Source organism: Camelus ferus, chromosome 22 (genome assembly GCF_009834535.1).
Source record: "Camelus ferus isolate YT-003-E chromosome 22, BCGSAC_Cfer_1.0, whole genome shotgun sequence".
Classification (NCBI taxonomy): domain Eukaryota; kingdom Metazoa; phylum Chordata; class Mammalia; order Artiodactyla; family Camelidae; genus Camelus; species Camelus ferus.
This window is the reverse complement of record NC_045717.1, coordinates 381,493-400,756: the sequence shown is the minus strand read 5'-3', so window position 1 is coordinate 400,756 and position 19,264 is coordinate 381,493. Positions and strand designations below refer to the sequence as shown.

General features: G+C 49.5%; 1 pseudogene; it reads right to left on the bottom strand.

Annotated features, from left to right (window-relative positions):
- Nucleotides 1-1,692: 1,692 nt before the first annotated feature.
- Nucleotides 1,693-10,640, bottom strand: LOC116659125 (annotated as a pseudogene).
- Nucleotides 10,641-19,264: the final 8,624 nt, after the last annotated feature.

Genomic DNA, 19,264 nt, shown 5'->3' with positions numbered 1-19,264 from the left:
AGCGTGAAGCAGGAGCCCCTCCTCTCTGGAGATGGTCTTTACCACTTACAGTCTCAGTAGAGTCAACATAACTGCTCTGGACCTTTGGAAGTGCGGGGCCAGTGCATACCTGGGAGCTCACATCCTATACATGTAAACATGTGAAGTGCAGTAGGTTCTAAACTCCTGCCTTTACAAATATACATTCATTATAAGGGGGAAGGCCAGGTTCAAATTTAGAATTCCCAGACACAGGGGAGTCCGGCAAAGAAAGAGAGCATGTGGGGAGAGCTGATTCCCAGTCTCTGACCACTAGCCTGACCCTTTTCTTCCCAATGCTGTGTCCATCCCTTGCCACAAGGGGCCTTGGATGTGCACAGGGGGACACTCAGACCTCATGTCCGGGCTCTGCTCATACCCTCTATGCAAACAGCTGCCCTTTGGCCTCTCTGTGAGTCCTGGGAATCTGAACTCCGGGGAGAGCCGGTGCAGGCACTAGAAATGGGTCAGGGGCTGCTGAGGCAGGGGATTTGGGTTCCTGAGTTTCTAGAGCACGCGATGGAGCCAATGACCATGTCCCCTTGGCCCTGCAGACTCCACCCCATGGAGGGCATTGCCAGAATAAGTGTCAGGGCCAGAGGGACCCTCTGTAGTGCAGGACCCAGGTCAGCGTGTTGGGGGAGGGACCCCTTGCCGGGGTCTAAGGTCAGAAGCCCTAAGGAAAGGCCTGAGGAGACTGTAAGCTATCTTCATTCCCATTAATTAAAAAAAATAAAAGTATACCACAGGCGTGGGTGGAAAGGGTTTTGTTAGAACAAGGGAAGGCACTTGCCAAGGTCTGGCAATAGAGGGCTGGTGGGTTTGACAGGTTCATGAGGAACCAAGAGGCCGTTAGTCTCCACTGGGTCTAAACACCTCCTGAATTCCTCCGGGTGACACTGAAATGCAGTGAGAAACGGAACTCTCTTAAGTTGTTAAAATCTTCATGGTGAGACATTCAAATCTCTCCTCATTCTTGGCTATGAAAGCACGAAAAACACAGGCCAGAAACTCATCAGCCTGTTGGTTGGTTCACTATCCGTGTGGTGCTCCCTTTTGTTGGAGCCTTTATCACATCACCCAGGGCTGACCCAGCTCAGGATTATAGCTGATTTTCCGCAGGTGGCATCACCTGCTTGTGACACGAAGCAAGCACGTTAGCCACCTCCCAAACACTGAGGCTCCTCCTGGGAGGAGCCTGCAGACCCCCAGCCTAGCCTCTGCACCACGATGCTCCTTAGTGCCACTCCCGTCTTGCTGCCCTGGCCTCTAGCTCTGGCCGGAACTTCGCCGGATTGTCGATAAATTTCACCCATATACCACGTCTAAGCTTGGGGTCCAGATGTGACCATGGTACTTATTTAATTCCCATCGATGGGTTGTTTGATCTTTGTGTAATCATGTCGGCAGGAAGGCCAGTACCGTCCTCTTGAGGCCTCCCCGAGCCGCCTGTCCGTAACTGTCCTAGCGTCCCAGGGGATCGTGTCTAAAGCCTGGCACTCAGACACGATGGCAGCTGGAGAGACAAGAATCCACTCCTGCTGTGGCTTCTGCTGAGGCTCGGTGTGGCCATAAAAACGGATCCCACAAGCACTAACGTCACTTGACTCGCTGCAGGGATGCTCCCACACTGCCCCGTTCCCCCCAGGGACCGAGTGCTTTCTGCTTGTTCCCGAAGGCCCCACCCCCGTGGGGGCACCGGGTCCAGTGGAGCATCCAGCCTGGTTCCCCGCCAGCCCTTAGGGCCTTGGTGGGGCCTGGAACATCAACTACCCTCCCCTTAGGGGCCCGTTTGTCCTTTCCAGCCAACAGACCTAGGTCATAAGCACTTTAACTCACCTGAGGGTGTTTTCCTCACTTCAGGGGCAGTGAGGACGGGGCTTCTTCACACTCCAAGTGCCCCAGGTCTGGATGCAGACAGTCTGGCTCTCCCCCCAGTCCTGCAGGTCCCGGCCACACCTGCTGCTGGTCACAGTCTGTGCTGTGTTCTCTTCCAGGACAAGGGGTGCACTCTGCTCCCCGCCCCGCCCCCACCAGCGGTGGCAGAGGCGGCGGACAGGCAGGTGAGCTGGGGCCTGAGACCTGCCCGCAGATCAGTGCCCCAGAGGCCGCTGGTGACTAGAGGGGCCACGGAGCGGAAGGCAGCATGGGATGGGAGGAGGAGGAATGTTCAGGATAAGGAGATGAAAGGGGGAACAGATAGCACTGTGAGGACCTCGACCATGAAAGGGAAGAGAAAAGACAGTGACAGCTGGAGGAGTGTAGGCGTTAAAAGATGCGGGCTTTCTTAAAACCGACAACATAATGCCATTTGCAGCAACATGGATGCTCCTGGAGAATGTCATTCTAAGTGAAGTAAGCCAGAAAGAGAAAGAAAAATACCATATGAGATCGCTCGTGTGTGGAATCTAAAAAACAAAAACAAAAACAAACACAAACAAACAAACAAAAACAAAGCATAAATAAAGGACAGAAATAGACTCACAGAAAGAGAATACAGACTTGTGGTTACCAGGGGTGTGGAGGTTGGGAAGGGATAGACTGGGATTTAAAAAATTGTAGAATAGACTACACTGTATAGCACAGGGAAATATACACAAAATGTTATGATAACTCACAGAGAAAAAAATGTGACAATGAGTGTGTATATGTCCATGAATGACTGAAAAATTGTGCTGAACACTGGAACTTGACACAAGATTGTAAAATGATTATAAATCAATAAAAAATGTTAAAAAAAAAGATGCGGGCTTTCTCATTTAATTTTATTAATTACCATTACATATACTGACATATATTTATTTGATTAAAGATTAGGTGCCATGTCAAATAACAGGATATAGTATGTTATTATTTATTAAATAATACATAATAATAGATATACTAGCATATTATGCTCTGTTTATTTATTATTAGATAGTATATAATACATATGTAGGTATTTATATACATAATATATAATTCATGCATCTATATAATATATAACACATAACAATGTAGGATTATGATTAATATATTTTATAACAAGATTACATAACAATAATGATGTAATATTACCCATTGTACGTCTTGGTTCATGACACATTCTCACCTTAGGTGCCTGTCAGAGGTATTTATGTATTAAAATCTATATTTTAAGAAACAGTTGTGAACCTTTCACCCAGCATCAGAACAGGAGTATTGACAGTGACATACTGTGTCCTATCCTGCTCTTGGCCTCTTCTCACAGGAAGTAACCAGCATCCTGAATCCTGGCTTACCCTTCTCTTGTGTTACTTTCACACACACAACATTTAAGATCAGTTAAAACAAGTGAACAGCAGGTACATGCAACGAAGTGGATGAATCACAGACTCTATGTTAAATTGAAAAAGTAAGCCCTAGAAGGTAGCCAATAGTGTGCTATGCTTTCAACTGTGTATATATATGTCAACTAAACTCACTGAATTAAGAACAACTACAGCTAGCGTCCAGGTGGGAGAGGGACAGAGAAAAGGTGAGGTGAGCAGGTTTGCTGCAGGTGAGCGAGTTCCTTTCCAGTCACATGTCATTCTCTCTGAAGCAGGAGGCAAGGCCATCTGCTGGGAGTCAGGGAAGAGACAGAGGGAAGCTTAGAGGTGTGCAGAGAGCAGAGAATGTTGACACCACTGAGTGATAAGTGGGGAAATGTGCTCACTAGAGAAATCCTGGAGGATTGCCTGGCAGCGGCAAAATGGTGGGCATTGGTTTGTTGTCTTGGAAATCTGTGCTGGGAGAGCCTGCTGCCTGCAGGCTTAGAACAAGTAGACCTGGGTGAACCGAGATGGAAGTCGGCCTGGTGAGGAACTGAAAAGGTCAAGGCTCAAGGGGGTTTTGTATGTCATAAAGAGAGTGCTGACTGTGGATGCAGAGCCAGAAGGTGGGGAAGTGGAAGTAAGAGGAACGTGGAGAGGCAGGAAAGCAGAAGAGTCAGCACTTGATGCCCCAGTGAGTGTGAAGGAGGGCCAGGGAGGCTGGTGGAGAAGCAGCTGGACGGCTAGAGGAGGGCACTTAAAGGAGAGAGGCTGGACCTGGGGTGGAGACACGCCCGGGTATGAGCCCGGGGGTAGGGTGAGTGGGGGGTGGCTGGCTCAGGCTGACGGAGAAGAAGACCCTAAAATGTCCATACTGGGTAGAGGAGGGAGAATGAACTTTGGCGTCTTGATGGTAGGAGGTGAGGCAATACAGAGCTGGTGGTCCAGGTGCTCCTGGCTGAGGCAGATGAGCAGGGAGGCCAGGGCGGCAGGCACTGCTAGGAAAGGATCTGGGTTTTCCAGGTGCTCCCACGAGGGGAGGAGCAATCATCTGAGGGGTGAAAGTGAGCACAAGGAGGCCAACCCAGGCTCCTGATCAAACGGGGGAAGTGAGGGGGCAAAACGTCAACTCCAGAGATGGTGGCCCAGGAAGCAGGGACCACGGGTGAAGTGAGGGGACACTCAGAGAAGAGAGGGAGAAGAGTCTTCTGGGTGTAGGGGGAAGAGAGGCCCCAGGACAAAGGAGCACAGGGGCACAGTGATGAGGATGGACTGGCTCTATGGTGACACTGCAGGGATGGCTGGATCTTTGTCCTGAGGGCTTAGATTGGGGAGACTACTGGCCTCATGAGGACCTGCCCTCTCAGCAGCCTGGACAGACGCTCCCTCTTCAGAGAGCTGTGTGACCACCACTGTTTCCAGAGGGGCTCTGCCTCCACCTTCTCTTATCAGACTTTCCTGCCCAGCCCCCGACTGCCAGCGAGGGAGCCTGGGCCTCGCAGCTCTTTCCCGTGGAGGGACACAGGCTCCTCGGAGAATCAGGCTGATCTTTCTTTTCTCTGTAACCCAGGGCCTAGCTAAGCGCCAGCCCATGAGTGGGTCACGCAGGGGCTCGGATACTTACTAAACTAACTAAAAGCAGTAGAATAGCAGAGCTGGAGGAAGTGACCACTGATCTCACATAGTTCACTGCCCACACCCCCATTCTACAGATGAGGAAACAGAGACCAAGCGGTGAAGCAGCCTTGGCCAAGGTCACGCTGCTCCTTAATGCTGGCCTTTGTCTGGCATGCCAAGTGATGAGCTGCAGTGAAGGGCCTGAGAGGGGGCTCTGGGGCCAGACAGCTTGGGTTCAAGTCCCAGGTCTGCCATTTACCAGCTGTGTGATTAATGACTGTCCTTCCTGTAAAGTGCCACCTCACTGGGTTGTCGTGAACACAGAGTTCCTGGAACAGCAGGACAGAGTTCTGTAAGGGTTTGCTGTTGCTTTGGTTACTATTATTACCACCAAGTGAACCCTGAAATGAAGAACAAAGACAGCAAGAATTTTTATTTTAAAGGATTTTAAAATCCGATGATTAATGTTTGATTTAGTCTATTCATGTTTACATTTGACCCTTACTAACAACTACAGAATGGATGGCTTTTGAGGAAATGTTGCTTCATGTCTTTAATTCTCACTAACGACACAGGCTATTCAACAGGAAGCAGTTTCCTTTCCAGGAAGAGGGACAAAATGTTAACAATATCTCGGTACATCTCGGTCCCCAGTGAGTTGGTTGTGACCGGTCAACCCAACTTTGGGGAAGTGCCCGCTCCTCCTGGGCTCGCTGCGCTGCCCCGCGGCCTCCAGGGGGCGCTGTACCCCCACACGAATCCAGTCTCTTGGTTCATATATTTGCTTCAGATCCCTCAAGGACTGCCCATGCCCCAGGGCCCCATCTGCCCTGCCAGCCTCGCCTGCTGGACTCCAGGACACCATCCTGGGTCTCAACCATCCTCTGTTCCTACGCCCTCCCCACTACTCTTCAATTTGTCCTTCAAGTGTGGGCTCCTGTGGCTCGCCACCCAGCAGGGGTCTTGCCGTCCTCCACCTCGGGGAACTGCATAGTTCTGCACAGTGCCTAGCGAACCCGTGTGGAGGCAGGAAGAATCCAGAACAACAGGTGCTCAGAGGGGCTGCCTTTCCCACTGCAGGGGCCCTGGAGAGCTTTCTCCAGGCTGGTTATTCACAGGCTCTGAAGCTGTGGAATCTCGATCTCACCAATTTAAAGGGCATCATCACTAATTACAAAGGCAATCATTTTTTCAGTAGCAAAAGGAGAAAAGACTTTGTGCCCTGCACCTCCAACTTTCTTCCTCCGCCTACAGAGGTGATTCTCACTCTCTGGGCAAGGGTAGAAAGCAACACACAGAATATTATTTTTCAATGTTTTTTTCCCACTCTGAAGATTGCTTTCCCAGAACCGATGAAGGCTAGGATGGTTTGGCTTCCCTGGACTGAGGATACAGAGGCACATTGGGGAGGGTGTGGGGAGATAATTCAGCATAATTGAACCAAACAGAGACATTAAAAGGTTCTACTCTAAACAGAAAGGAAGCAGGATGCTATAGAAATGGGAAATCCATAGTTGAAAATGCAATAACGAGTTACAAGAGAATAAACATGAATATGTAAAAAAGAAAAAAGTACATCAAAATACAAAAAGGTGGGAATGGGAGACGGTAGCAAGAAAAGATAGATTTTTTTCTCTTTCTTTTTTTTCTCATTATTCTTAGGATGTGTTGGAGCCTACGTGATTACCAGTCTATAGGAAATAGATATAGTAATGGGTTGATATACTTGAAAAATAAGGTAACCCCAAATCGAAAGCATACAATAGAGTCGCAAAAGAAAAAAAAAAATACCCAAAAAGAAACAAACTCAAAATGGCTTAAAGACTTAAACATTAGACAAGACGCTATAAACCTCTCAGAAGAAAACATAGGCAAAACATTATTTGACATACATCTCAGCAACGTTTTCCTAGGGCAATCCACCCAAGAAACAGAAATAAAAGCCAAAATAAACAAATGGGACCTAATTAAACCTATCAACTTTTTCACAGCAATAGAAACCATAAGCAAAACAAAAAGACAACCTATGGAATGGGAGAAAATATTTGCAAAAGATGAGACTGAACATGGCTTAACTTCTAGACTATATAAATAGTTCATACAACTTAATAAGAAAAAAAATAAACAACCTAATCCAAAAATGGGCAGAACAACTAAACAAGCAATTCTCCTATGAAGATATACAAATGGCCAATAGGCATATGAAAAAAGGCTCAATATCGCTCATTATCAGAGAAATGCAAATCAAAACTACAATAACTTATCATCTCACGCAGGTCAGAATGGCCACCATTCAAAAATCCACAAACCATAAATGCTGGAGGGGCTGTGGAGAAACGGGAACACTCCTACATTTTTGGTGGGAATGTAATTTGGTGAAGCCACTGTGGAAAACAGTATGGAGATACATCAAAAGCCTAAAAAAATACTTACCATTTGATCCAGCAATCCCACTCCTGGGCATATATCCAGAGGGAACCTTAATTCCAAAAGATACCTGCACCCCAATTTTCACAGCAACATTGTTTACAATGGCCAAGACATAGAAGCAACCTAAAGGCCCACTGACAGATGACTGGATAAAGATGTAGTATTTAGATATAAAAGAATATTACTCAGTCATAACAAAGAAGGAATTTATGCCATTTACAGCAACATGGATGGACCTGGAGATTATCACACTAAAGTGAAATAACTCAGACAGAGAAAGACAAGTATCATATGATATCACTTATATGTGGAATTTTTAAAAATGATACAAATGAATTTACTCACAAAACAAAAACAGGCTCACAGCCTTAGAAAACAAGCTTAGGAGTTTGGGATTAACAATTACAAACTACTATATTTAAAACAGACAAACAACAAGGATTCACTGTAGAACACAGGGGAAATTCTTCAGTATCTTGCAACCTATTATGGAAAAGAACCTGAAAAAGTATAGACTATGTATATGTACAACTGAATCACTATGCTGTATACCTGAAGCTAACAAAACAGTTGTATATCTGAAACTAACAAAACGTGGTAAATCAACCACATTTCAATTAAAAAAAAAGATAAGCTCTAAATACCTTTATTCAAAGAAAATCTTCAACTCTTACCTCTTACAAAAAGTAAAATGGGAAGCTTGAGCAGGACCAAATTATACTGTATGAGAGGTTACATACCTTCTCCAGCACGTGGCCCATGCTACACACACATCGTGTTTTCCTTCAGGTAAGAATGGCCCTTACTGCCCAGGGAGAGAGTCCTGCTGGGACAAGGCCTCTGTGGCAGTGGCTTCCTTGTCACCGCTCCATCTCACCAGGAGGCCAGGGTTTTAAGATGGGAGGGAACACAGAGCTCATACACTTCAGATCTATTTCCTGAGAAAAACTATGGAAAGAACAAATTCACCTGCAGTGCAGGAAACATGAGCAGGGCCCCTAAGCAGACCGACAAGCCTGAAGCAAGACGGCCCGATGTTCACATCGGAACCAGAACAACAACCGTCTGGCCCCAGTTAAACGATCACCATCTCACCTGCAATGAACTGTTCATACTCAGTGTCAGGGATGTTTCTGTTGAGACTTGAGAGATCAAAAATTCAGACCAGGGAATCCGGACCTGGTGGATGTCCAGGCTCTGCCAATGGTAGAGGCGGCCCCAAGGAGGTATTGCCAGCACCGACTCCTCCATTTTCAGCAGGGTCTTCAGGAGGAAGGCGATGTGGATACAGACGCTCCTACAGAGGCTGAAGCCCTCTAGAGGGTTGACGTCACACAGAAGGTAACTGGCAGGGAGCAAAGGAGAGCGGGTCTTCAGGGCCAGGCCTCTGCACAGGAATCCCGGCTTAGATAGAACAGATACAACGGGAATCCCTGCACAGCACATGGCCTAGACTCAAGACACGTTCAGCAGCTTCTGGTTTGTATAGTGGAGGCACTGCCCACCCGTCTCCATGTGGCCAATTACTTCGAGTCCGGGAGCACATGCAGAAGACATCTTGACATCTGTCTAACAATGCTAAGCACCTGACTAGTACCTGAGCACCCGTTCTCCAGGGGCTCTCAAGCTTCTTGGTCTACAGACCCCTGTACACTCTTAATTACTGAGGACTCCAAAAGGCTGCTGTTTATGTGGGTTAAATCTATCAATAGTTCCTGCATTAGAAGTTAAATAAGAACTTTAAAAAATGCTTATGAGTTCATTTAAAAATAATAACAACCTACTACCTGTTACCATTAATACTCTTAAGCAAAAAATAAGTATATTTTTCTAAACAAATATCATTAATGAGAAGAATAGCAGTGATTTTAATTTCTACAAATCTCTTTTGGACTGGTGAGAGCTGAATTCTTTCTGCTTCTACATTCCCTGTTTTGTGATATCACAGACCAGGTTTTCCCTGGAAAAGCCCACAGGAAACTCGAGAGTGCAAGAATGTGCGAAAGGAAGGTGACATACCGGCGTTTCTACGAAAATAGTCTTGCATCTCAGGGGCCTAGGACACACTTTGATAACTGCTGCCCTACCCTAGGCGAGACTGTCCTACACAAGAGCCAGGCAAGGGTCCTGGCTTCTTTAATGAGTTACCGCAGCAACACCCCTCCCTTCTATGTGTTAATGTTTCCCACAACCTCCATTACTGCAGATGAGGATATAATCCTCAACTGGGGCCTCTAATCCCAGAAGACTGCCAACCTTGAGAGGGAGGGCCCATCTACCATCCCTACAGCCCGCACAGTCTATTTTGAGTCAAGCCCTAGATAACTGCTAATCAGCACTGACGCTTGTCTTATTCCTGAGGTTTATCGAAGGATCCAACATCTGGATGGAACTGAATTTCCCTGCAGATAAACAAGGCTGATAAACCCCACCGTTCCAACATCTGATTCTGGGGCTCTTCAAAACCCGGGTAAGTCCCAGCTTCATAAAAGACGGATCCTTCGCCTGCCCTTCCCGGGGGTTCAGGGAGGCCGCGGCCACCCAGGGCTACCCGGACTCGCGGTCCCAGCACCAGCGCCCTAGGGGGAGGAAAGCCCGAGGCTGTGCCCCAGCCCTGTCCCCCCCCGTCCCAACACGCTCCCCGGCACCACAGCCCCTCCCCGGCAGCCACACCAACCCGGATCCCACCCCGGTCCGTGTCCATCGGCCCCGGTAAAGGCGCGGCCGTACGTTTACCGTCTGTGGGACGCCGCCCCAGACAGGATATCGGCCGCCGACTGACCAGGCCAGAACTAGTCTCCCGGCGGAGCAAGCCGCCATCCCCCGCAGCAAGCACCGCCATGGTCCCTGGCAGCTGCACACTTCCGGAGCCCGCTGCCCGCCCCAGAAGCCTAGGCCGGCCTGCGCGGAGCGCGGCTCCTGTAGCCATGACAACGCCGCGGGGCCCTCCCCTAGCGCCTGCGTCTGCGTCCTCCCGAGGCTAGACGTGCGAGGGCAGAGCTTGCGGAGCCAATGGGAGCCAGGGCTCGGCCAGGACGCGGGTGGGGGGAGGCTTATGGGGCAGCTGGGTGGGGCCGCGGCGGGCGGGGCCGCGCGGACGTCCTCACCTGCAGGTGGCGCCGGCCGGAGGCTGGGGCGGTGCTGCCACCTGTGGGCGGGGCAGCGCGGAGGCGGGGCAGCGGGGCAGGACACCCTCACCTGTCCGTGTTCGGGGCTCAGCCTGGGCTCCGCGGCCTCCACTTGCACCAGACGTGGACCCAGGCTGACGGTGGGCAAAATAGAGTACTGAGCCCAGGCACGCATGGCTGGCCAGTTAGGGCACCTGAAGTGCACATCCGCCAGGCCCGCTGCCGGCCTTGAGTTGGCGCTGCTGGGAAGTTTCCAAGAAGACGGGATCTGTCCCAAGAGGAGAGGTAGTGCAGGGGTGCCAGAGGCCGGGTGGGGTGCGGTCTTACAGGAGATCCACGGTGAGAGGGTGCAGAGCAGCCCCTGTGTTGGCGGGGCTAGGAATTTGGGATATGGGGTGGGGATGGTGTGTGCCATGCTCTGTGGTCTCCCCAAGAACTCTCACCCCCAAGCAAGGGACCCTGCTCTTTCCGGCCTTCACTGCATCCCCTGCCTTCCCCAGCACCACCGGCCCTGCCCCCGGAGTGTCCCATGACCTCTCCCCACACCGGGCACTGTCCCTGTTACAGGTACTGAGCTCCTGGTGGTTCTAGCCCGAGGGTGGTGGCTGTATGTGACCAGTTATTACGCCTGGAGACTTTGTATGAAACCTCAGACCATAATGCAGGCGTGCACAGAGGCCCCTCAAACAGGATTCCCTGCATGGCCCTCCCCACCACGCACCCACAGCTCAGCTGCCACACCGGGCAAAGCCTGCCAGAGGACCGCTGGTCCCTCTCCTCCTGTCCCTGATCAAGAGTGCACCGCCCACACTGCTGGGTATTTAGGGGGCCTTAGAAGAGCAGCTGGTATTTTCATAGGCAAATATTTGCTCTTTTGGGAAGATTTGAGTGCAAAGGGATGTAGGGTATGCTTTTTCTGTTGCTCTGGAACTGGTGACTAGGATGCAAACTTAAGTCAAAGCAGTTTTTAGAGAGAGCCGCAAAATATCTAACCCAAAGATCACTGTTCCCCAGCAAAGGCAACACCACCTGGCGGGTGGGGGGCCTGGTGCATCTTTCTGGAGGTTGGGGTTTGCACCCTCCAGCTGTGACAGAGCCCGAAACAGCTCTGAACACGCTCCAACAGGCTTTCCAGCACAAACTGCCTTTATTTTGAATCTGGGTGAAGGAACCAGCTGAGAAACCTGGGTAAATCTTCCTGGGTGTAACCAGGCCGTTTATGCTGAATGAAAGAGCGGCTCTCCACATGCTAACATCTTAGAACTGAATGTGTGTCGAAGCCTTCATGCATGTAGCGTGTTGGGAACAGCGTTTCATGGTGAGGGGAACTATATAACTTACATGTGTATGGGGAAGCCCTCACTCCAACAGGCTTTTCCTGCGCAAACTGCCTTTATTTCGAAATTGGCTCTTGCTGAGAAATCTTGGTAAGCGTTCCTAGGTGTGACCATGCCCATTATGCTGGATGAAAGAGCGGCTCTACACCTGTTCACATCTCAGAAATGAATGTGTGTGGAAGCCGTCATTCACGTAGCGTGTTGGGAACACAGAGTTTCGTGGTGAGAAGGAACTATGTGAATTACATGTCTATGATGAAGCACTCGCTCGAACTGGGATATTTCAGCGCATACTGCCTTTATTTCGAAACTGGCTTCTCAGAAGACCTGCGGTCTCCACTGCAGGTCTGTCTCCAAGCCAGGAATGACCTGGGAGAGGTTTTATGAGTCTTTAAGGGAAAAAAAAACAAACAAATCTTTAGACAAATTACTGAAAGTAACTTCCAGCTTTCCCGGGAAAGTCCTCTTTCCAATGTTTAAGCCTAGTTGACAGGGTGTCAAGTTGCCTAACCACTCACATCTGAGCAAGTGCTACCTCTCTCTCCAGCTCCCCGCAGCATCCACCTGTGGCAACTTGGCCACAAGAGGGCAAGAAAGCTCTTTCCCCACGCCAGCGCCAGCGTGGCTTGGGAAGCAGTGGAGGCTGAGAGAAAGGGCCCTGCCCTGAGGTTTGGGGGGCCTGCAGCCACAGCCAGAGGAGCGGGGGTTTTCAGAGTGGCCCAGCAGGGAAACCAGGCAAAGCCGACCTGGCCCAAGTCTTCCCTGCCCAGAGAGCCCCATGAACTGCTTTGGGCCCCACATCCCCATTTGGGCCCCCTGCAAAAAGGTACCACGGGATCCACACCTGAGAAGGCAGAAGGACGGCCCTTTGGCCTGGGGTCCCATCAGATGTGTCCTGTGAGACCTGTGGCCACATACCTTCCTTGTCTCTCCAGGTCACTGAAGGGTCTGTGCTGGGCACCTTGGTGGTCAGGGACATGGGAACAACTCTAAACTCTGAAAAAGGACAGAGAGACTCTTCCTGGAAGCAAGGATTCCAGGGAGACGCCTTGCCCAGAACTGGGGGACTGTGTCCTGAGTAGACCCCTGGAGGCAATGTGGGGCTGTGGGGTCCTCTTCAGAGAAGGGAGCAGGTGTGCTTTCCGGGGGTGGGGTCCTGCTTTGTCCAGTCATGTCCTTGTGTAAGACTCATTTACAAACACCTCCCAGTCCACCTAGGGGTGGCCCCAGGGGTGGGGGAAGAGGAGGAGAGTGAAGGGTGCAGACTTAGGGCCCCCTGACCCACACAGGGAGCCAAGGGTCAGTGGGAAAATTTTGGGAGTCCAGTGCAGGGGTGGAGGACGAGCACTAAGAACATGCCAAGTCGTGCAATAAAGTGACCCGTGACCACGAGACACAGGCGGCCGTACACCAAAGGAGGGAGACAGAAATTTAGACCCAGGCTCTGAGAACCTTGAGAGGGGCTGGAGGGTCCCAGGAGCCCTCAGGAACAGCTCTTCTAGGGGCACAGACATCCCAATACACACATTTCTCATGGATGCTTTTTGGGGTGCAGAGTGAGTTACCAGGATCCTGAACTTAGTATGGAATCCCACCCCCTTTTCATCAAGGTTCCTGGCAATAAATTGCTGTCATTTGTCCCTGGACATGCACAGGGGAGCTGACTGCTGTGGGGGTCACTGCAGGACTAGAATCTTCTGGTGTGGGCTCTGTGACCACAGAAACCCAGGGGGATTTCTTAACGGGAGCACCTGGAGACCATGCCTGCAAGGACCACCCTCATGGGATGGCCAAGGAGCCCGTGGTACCCAGGTCACCAAGTGACGAAGTTGTGAGGTTGCCTGGGGTATCCTGGTGGCATGTAGATTTCTGTGGTCAGCACGTGGGCCCAGCACTGCGGGATGGTCTGCACAAAGAGGGGCCTGCCCTCCTGATGATGGCTTCTAACACCTGTAGGGAAACTGCTCCCAGGGCTCCTGGAGGTCCATATTGAGAGTGTCCTGCCAGCCATGTGGGGTCACCTTCCCCTGATGCAGAGGCAGACCTCTCCCCCTTGAGGCCCAGGGGACACGTGGCTCAGGTCCCACCTGTGTGCCCTGGACACGCAGAGCCCCGAGCTCTGGCTCAGACTGGGGTGTGGTCGTGTCGGGGCAGGAAAGGCCCAGAGAGGGGGCTCATTCAGGGACAGAGGCCACTCTGCAGGGATGCTGGACCTGGCAGCGATGCACTGCTTCAGAACTCCCCTGGGCTGGGTTTCCAAGCTGTGGGATGGAAGGGCCTCTCCTTCCTGCAGTGCAGTGGGGGGAACTAGATCCATCGTCAATGTCAGCCCTGAAAATGGAGGCTGCGCTACCTCCATTCCTGGAAAGAAAAATCAGGCCCCTCCAGTCCAGGTGACTCAGAAAGTCATTCAGCAATGTTCGGGGTCCCCAGTTTAGGCTTTGAATTAGAGCTCAGTGGCTCAGGAGGCCAGATCCCTGTCCGTCGCTCCAGGAGTAGTCTTTCTGCTGGGGAACAGGATCCTCACAAACATCTGTGTCTTTGTGGGACACTCCCCTCTGACCAGCTGGGAGGCAGGGTGCAGTTGGGGGAAATCGTGTTTCCATGAGCAGAGGGCCACCAAGTGGTGGGGGCACAGGAGACTATGAGAATGAGTCCCACAGCCTTTCTGGAATCAAAAAACTGGAAATGTGAAGAAGTGCATAATTTGTTTTATTGAGCAGGCTGCTTATGTACGTTTGGAGGGCCAGGTTCAAGGACTCTGCATCCCTCCAGGACAATAGCCTCAAGAGAAGAACAGACAGAGCAGGAGGAGATCTGGGGTTTCTCCCAGGAATGAGGCAGAACAGGGATTTCTGCAGATTTGCAAGGAGTCCCAAACCACTGAGCACGGGGTTACAACCCCACGTGACCCCTGTCGTATTTGGCTTGGGTCTGGGTCTAGGCCTGATCATGTATTCTTCCAGCTGAGTTCCAGAAACTCAGAGGGTGGACTTAGAGGGTCTGCGTTTGGAATCTAGTGAGGAGGTGGAGGGTCCTTTATCTTGAGTCCCTCCAGCCTAATCACCTTAGCTGAAGCCCAACACCCCCCAGGCCCCCAGGGTGGCCGTGGAGGGAGAGCAAGCCTGGCAGGCGACCTAGGGGTCCCACTGCTGTGTCCCTCCCTTGTCTTCATTCCCTTTCACCCGGAAGGTGTGATTGTCTCGTGTCATGGTGGCCACCACAGTGTCCCTCCCAGCAATCTCTCTTCTCCATCAGGTGGGGTTCCCACCCCCGCTCAGCCTTCTCTCTGCATGGATGCTGAAGGACCAGGCCCACCTGAAGTTCTGAGCTTGAGCAGTAAGGTGGAAACAAAGAAACCAATGGAAACAAAGAAGCAAGTGATTGTGGCAAAGCTCCCCACCACAGAGAAGCTGCCCTGAGTGGAAGGGAGGGTGTGGGCATGCCCATTTGTTTCCTGTCTCCCAGTGCTCTTAGCTTTCTTATTGCAGACCTGCATGGTTACAACAAAATGATCTGCAAAACTGAAAATATTTCCTCTCTCGCTTTTACAGAAAAGGCTGGCCAGCCTCTGGTCCCGGTACCAGGCAAGTGATTGGAGTTCCTTTCCAGTTTGGAAACATCTGGGCAGGCCCAGGTTTGCAAAAGTCTTTAAGAGTAGTTACGGAGTTTTGCTTCTAAAATTTTTTACGGCTGTATATACGTCTGAGATGCGGTTGTGCTGTGTAATTCTGAGCCGGGATTTTCTCAAACTGTTTCTCATTTCTTATACCAGACATGCCTAAATTCCAAGGGGAACTGCATATTAAGGAAGGCATGGAATATAGGAAAAGGATACAGATCTCATTTACTTTTAAGCATCGATGTACCTCCATCATGGCAGTATTGGTTATCTGTTATTAATAGGGGAACTAAGTAGTAACCAGATTAATAGAAAATAGTAGATTTTAGGTACACAGGTTCATCTTTTCAACATTTTTTGTAATGTTTGCAGTTTAAGATGATCATTCCTGGGAAACAGGCAGCCTCTTAGAATGAAATAGCATTTCCTCTGAACCATACTTAATTATTATTTCATAGACAGCAGGAAGGGTAATCACACATCACACATTTGGGGACATCAAAGAGAAAATGTAACTTTCTGGGCCCACACCCACCCGTCTCCCCCTGCTCTTTTCACTGTCCCATTCTCCCTGGAAGGCTCTTTCTTATCTTCTGCTCATGGCTCCAGTAACTCTTTCTTCCTCCTCGTCCCTCAGCTGGTAAGGTTACTTTTCTACTTTGAACAAGCAAACAAGCCAACAGAAGAGAAATTTTACAAGCAACTCCCAGCACATCTGCTCGCCTTCTGATGTCTGTGACCTCACTCTCGCTGCCCCACCTCTTATTACAAGTGACATCGAAAGCCAGATACTCCAAAAGTCCCCGGGGCCCCATCCCTCCCATCTTCTCTGGGTTATCACTCCCAAAACCATCCTCTCTCTCACAACCTCATCTATTTTGTTCTCCTGCTAGTTGGCTCCTATCAGTATATAAACGTCCATCCTCTTAAAAGAACAAACAGCACTCCTTGAACCTAATTCACCCCCACCAACTGCCACCCTGTGTCTTTGCAGCAAATCTTTAAGGAGATGTTTAAACTCACTGTCTGCATGTTCTCTTGAGCCTTCCCCTTTACACCCAGTCTGGCTTTTCCCCTGATCCCTCGCTCTATGGAAACTGCCCTGTCAAGGCCATCAGTGACCCCACGTTGCTAAATATAGTGGTCAATTTTCAGTCCTCATCATGCATGGCCCCTCGGCAGCATTTGACCCAGCTCTTCCATCCCTTCCCCCCGTGTTCCTGCTTCACTCAACCTCCATCCATCGCTCTGTCTGCTTTCTGCTTTTGGTCTACTGGCTGGTCCTTTGCCAATGTCTCCTCTTTTTTCCAAACATATACTGTGGGTGTGCCCCAGGGTTGGTTCCTGGGCCTATCCTCTCTCTCTCTGCTATTCCTTTGGTGGAAACAACCCAGCCTTGGAAATTGGCTTGCCATCAATTTCTCGATTTCTCAGAATCTCCCTGATTTGCCCTTTCCATCTGGACCTTTATCCCTGAGACTCACATTCTTTTTCTTTCATTCATCTTGCTTTCACATTCATACATATGTTCTACTATGTAATTACTTTGACAAATTTTGAATCAGTACATATATATCATGTAAAATACTCAAATCTGTATTATTTCCACTAAGATGCTTATTCTACCTTAGAACCTTTCTGCATTTCTGTATTTATGTGAATAAAGCGAATAGTATTTCTACAAGCCTCATAGTTAAACAGTGTGTTTGTTTGGGGCTGTTATGTAACATGAAATAATAATACATCAACATAGTCCTTTTTCATTTATTTTTATGTAACAGCGAGATGAGGTTTTTGCACTGAAGACTGGTTTTATTGAAATTTTACCTACGTTATAGACAGTCAGTTTATGTGAAAGCCCTCATTTCTCCCCTTTTCTGATATATTTTCCATTTGGCTATTATAACATATACCTTGGCATGAAACAAAATTCCCAAATCATTCACATAATGCAGTTAATACATTTAATTTATATTTTTTAAATGTTAAAAATAAAAAGAAAACAGACTCCTCTACCTATTAGGCATTTCTGTGGCAATATGTAATACACCCCTTAACCATGACATTGAAGAACTGAGCTGATACCAGCCCCTTTCCACCTGCTCAGCCCCACCTTGTCCCATACCCTGTAGATGGAGAGGACATCCCTCCCATTGTCCAGGTCCAGATGTTGGAACCATGTCCTTTCTCTCTCTTTCTCTTACACACACAGACAGAAAATCCAGCTTGTTAGAAAATTCTGGATACTCTGTCTTCATTAACCACCAGCTCCCTGCTCCCCAGCCCTCCTAAGAGCCACCTTCAGCCCTTCCTGGACACCAATAGCCTCCTGTTTCCATCTTTACTTTCCTACAATCTCTCATCCACACAGAGTCAGAGGGAGCCTGTAAAAGCATACATTGAGGGGGTGGGTGTAGCTCAGTGGTAGGGCGCATGCTTAGCATGCATGAGATCCTGGGTTCAATCCCCAGCACCTTCATTAAAATAAATAAATTACCTCCCACAAAAAACACAAACACAAAAGCATAAGTTGGACTACATCACCCCTCCCCTCAAAATTCACTAAACGGGTCACCATTCCATTAGGAGCCAAAGCTGTCACAAAGGCCTCAGGACCCGGCGTGCTCTGCCTCTCTGCCCACACTCTCCCCCTCACTCTGGGGGCCTCTGGCTCCGGCTCTTCCTTCTTCCTCTGGATCTATTCTGCTTCAAGTTCATTACTCCGTGAGATCTGCCAGGATTGCCTTATTCACTCCTGCTTGCCTCCCACCCCACCGCCATCACCCGAATTTGCTCATATCACTCTTATTTTTTTAAATTTTTCCAAGCTCTTGCTACCCCCAACATGCTGCCTGTTTCCTCTGCTAAAACTCTGAGCCCCCAGTGATGGGGAGTCATGTCTATTTTGTTGACTGATAAAGCCCGAGAGCCTTGGGAACGGGTCTAGTTAGGAGATTCCCATACGTAGTAGGAGCTTATACACATTTGCTGAATGAATGTAGATGCCCTGGTCCAATCCGATGGAGCACTTCTGTGTCCTGCTCAAACAATAACTTTCCTTTCCACCTGAGAGGTTGTGACAACTTCCTTGGTGATCAAAGGCAAGATCTTTTTGCTTTATGCTGTTAACCTTAGGCGGGGAGACTGGGGGATCTTCATATATATTTCTAAATTTGGTTCACTCTGCAGTTTGTTTTTAGTCTCTGTGTAATTTTTAGAAACTCTTTATGAGTGATCATTCTTCCATCAGATTGAACAGGGTCCAGGGGGATGTACCAAGACTGTCTCATCGGCCATCCTGTATGTCATGTCCTGGGACCCAGTGGATGCTCAGCACGTAAGTGAATCGACAGGATTGAGTGAAGAGATGGGAGCATATCCTTATTGTGGTGGCTGCTTTCTGTCCGATGCCTTGAGATTTGGGGAAGGGTTTACAAGTGCGGAGAGAGGAGATCAGGTCCTCTGTGCTCTTCCTGAGTGCCCTGGCTTTACCCATTCCCCCAGCCCACTCTGGGCAGCCAAGCCGAGGAGCTGGGCCACCGGGGGTTGTGCTGATCAATAATCCACCTTCACCCCAAGTCCGGGGGGTAGGTACACATGGTTGTAGACTCTGGAGTCAGGTCCTTGGAGGAATTCCTCACTGAACTATGTTTTGGACATTTTATTTTCCTCTATAACCTCCAGCTGAAGAAGAAGATTGTCTTAGACACATGAAAGTTGAGGACGCGTACTGTCCTCTCCGAACCCAGGTGGGGCTGGGAGTCTGCTGTTTGTATAGCCAGTGGGCTCATGTTGCTTTGGACATCTCTATGCCTGAATTCCTGCAGTACACTCGGTGGT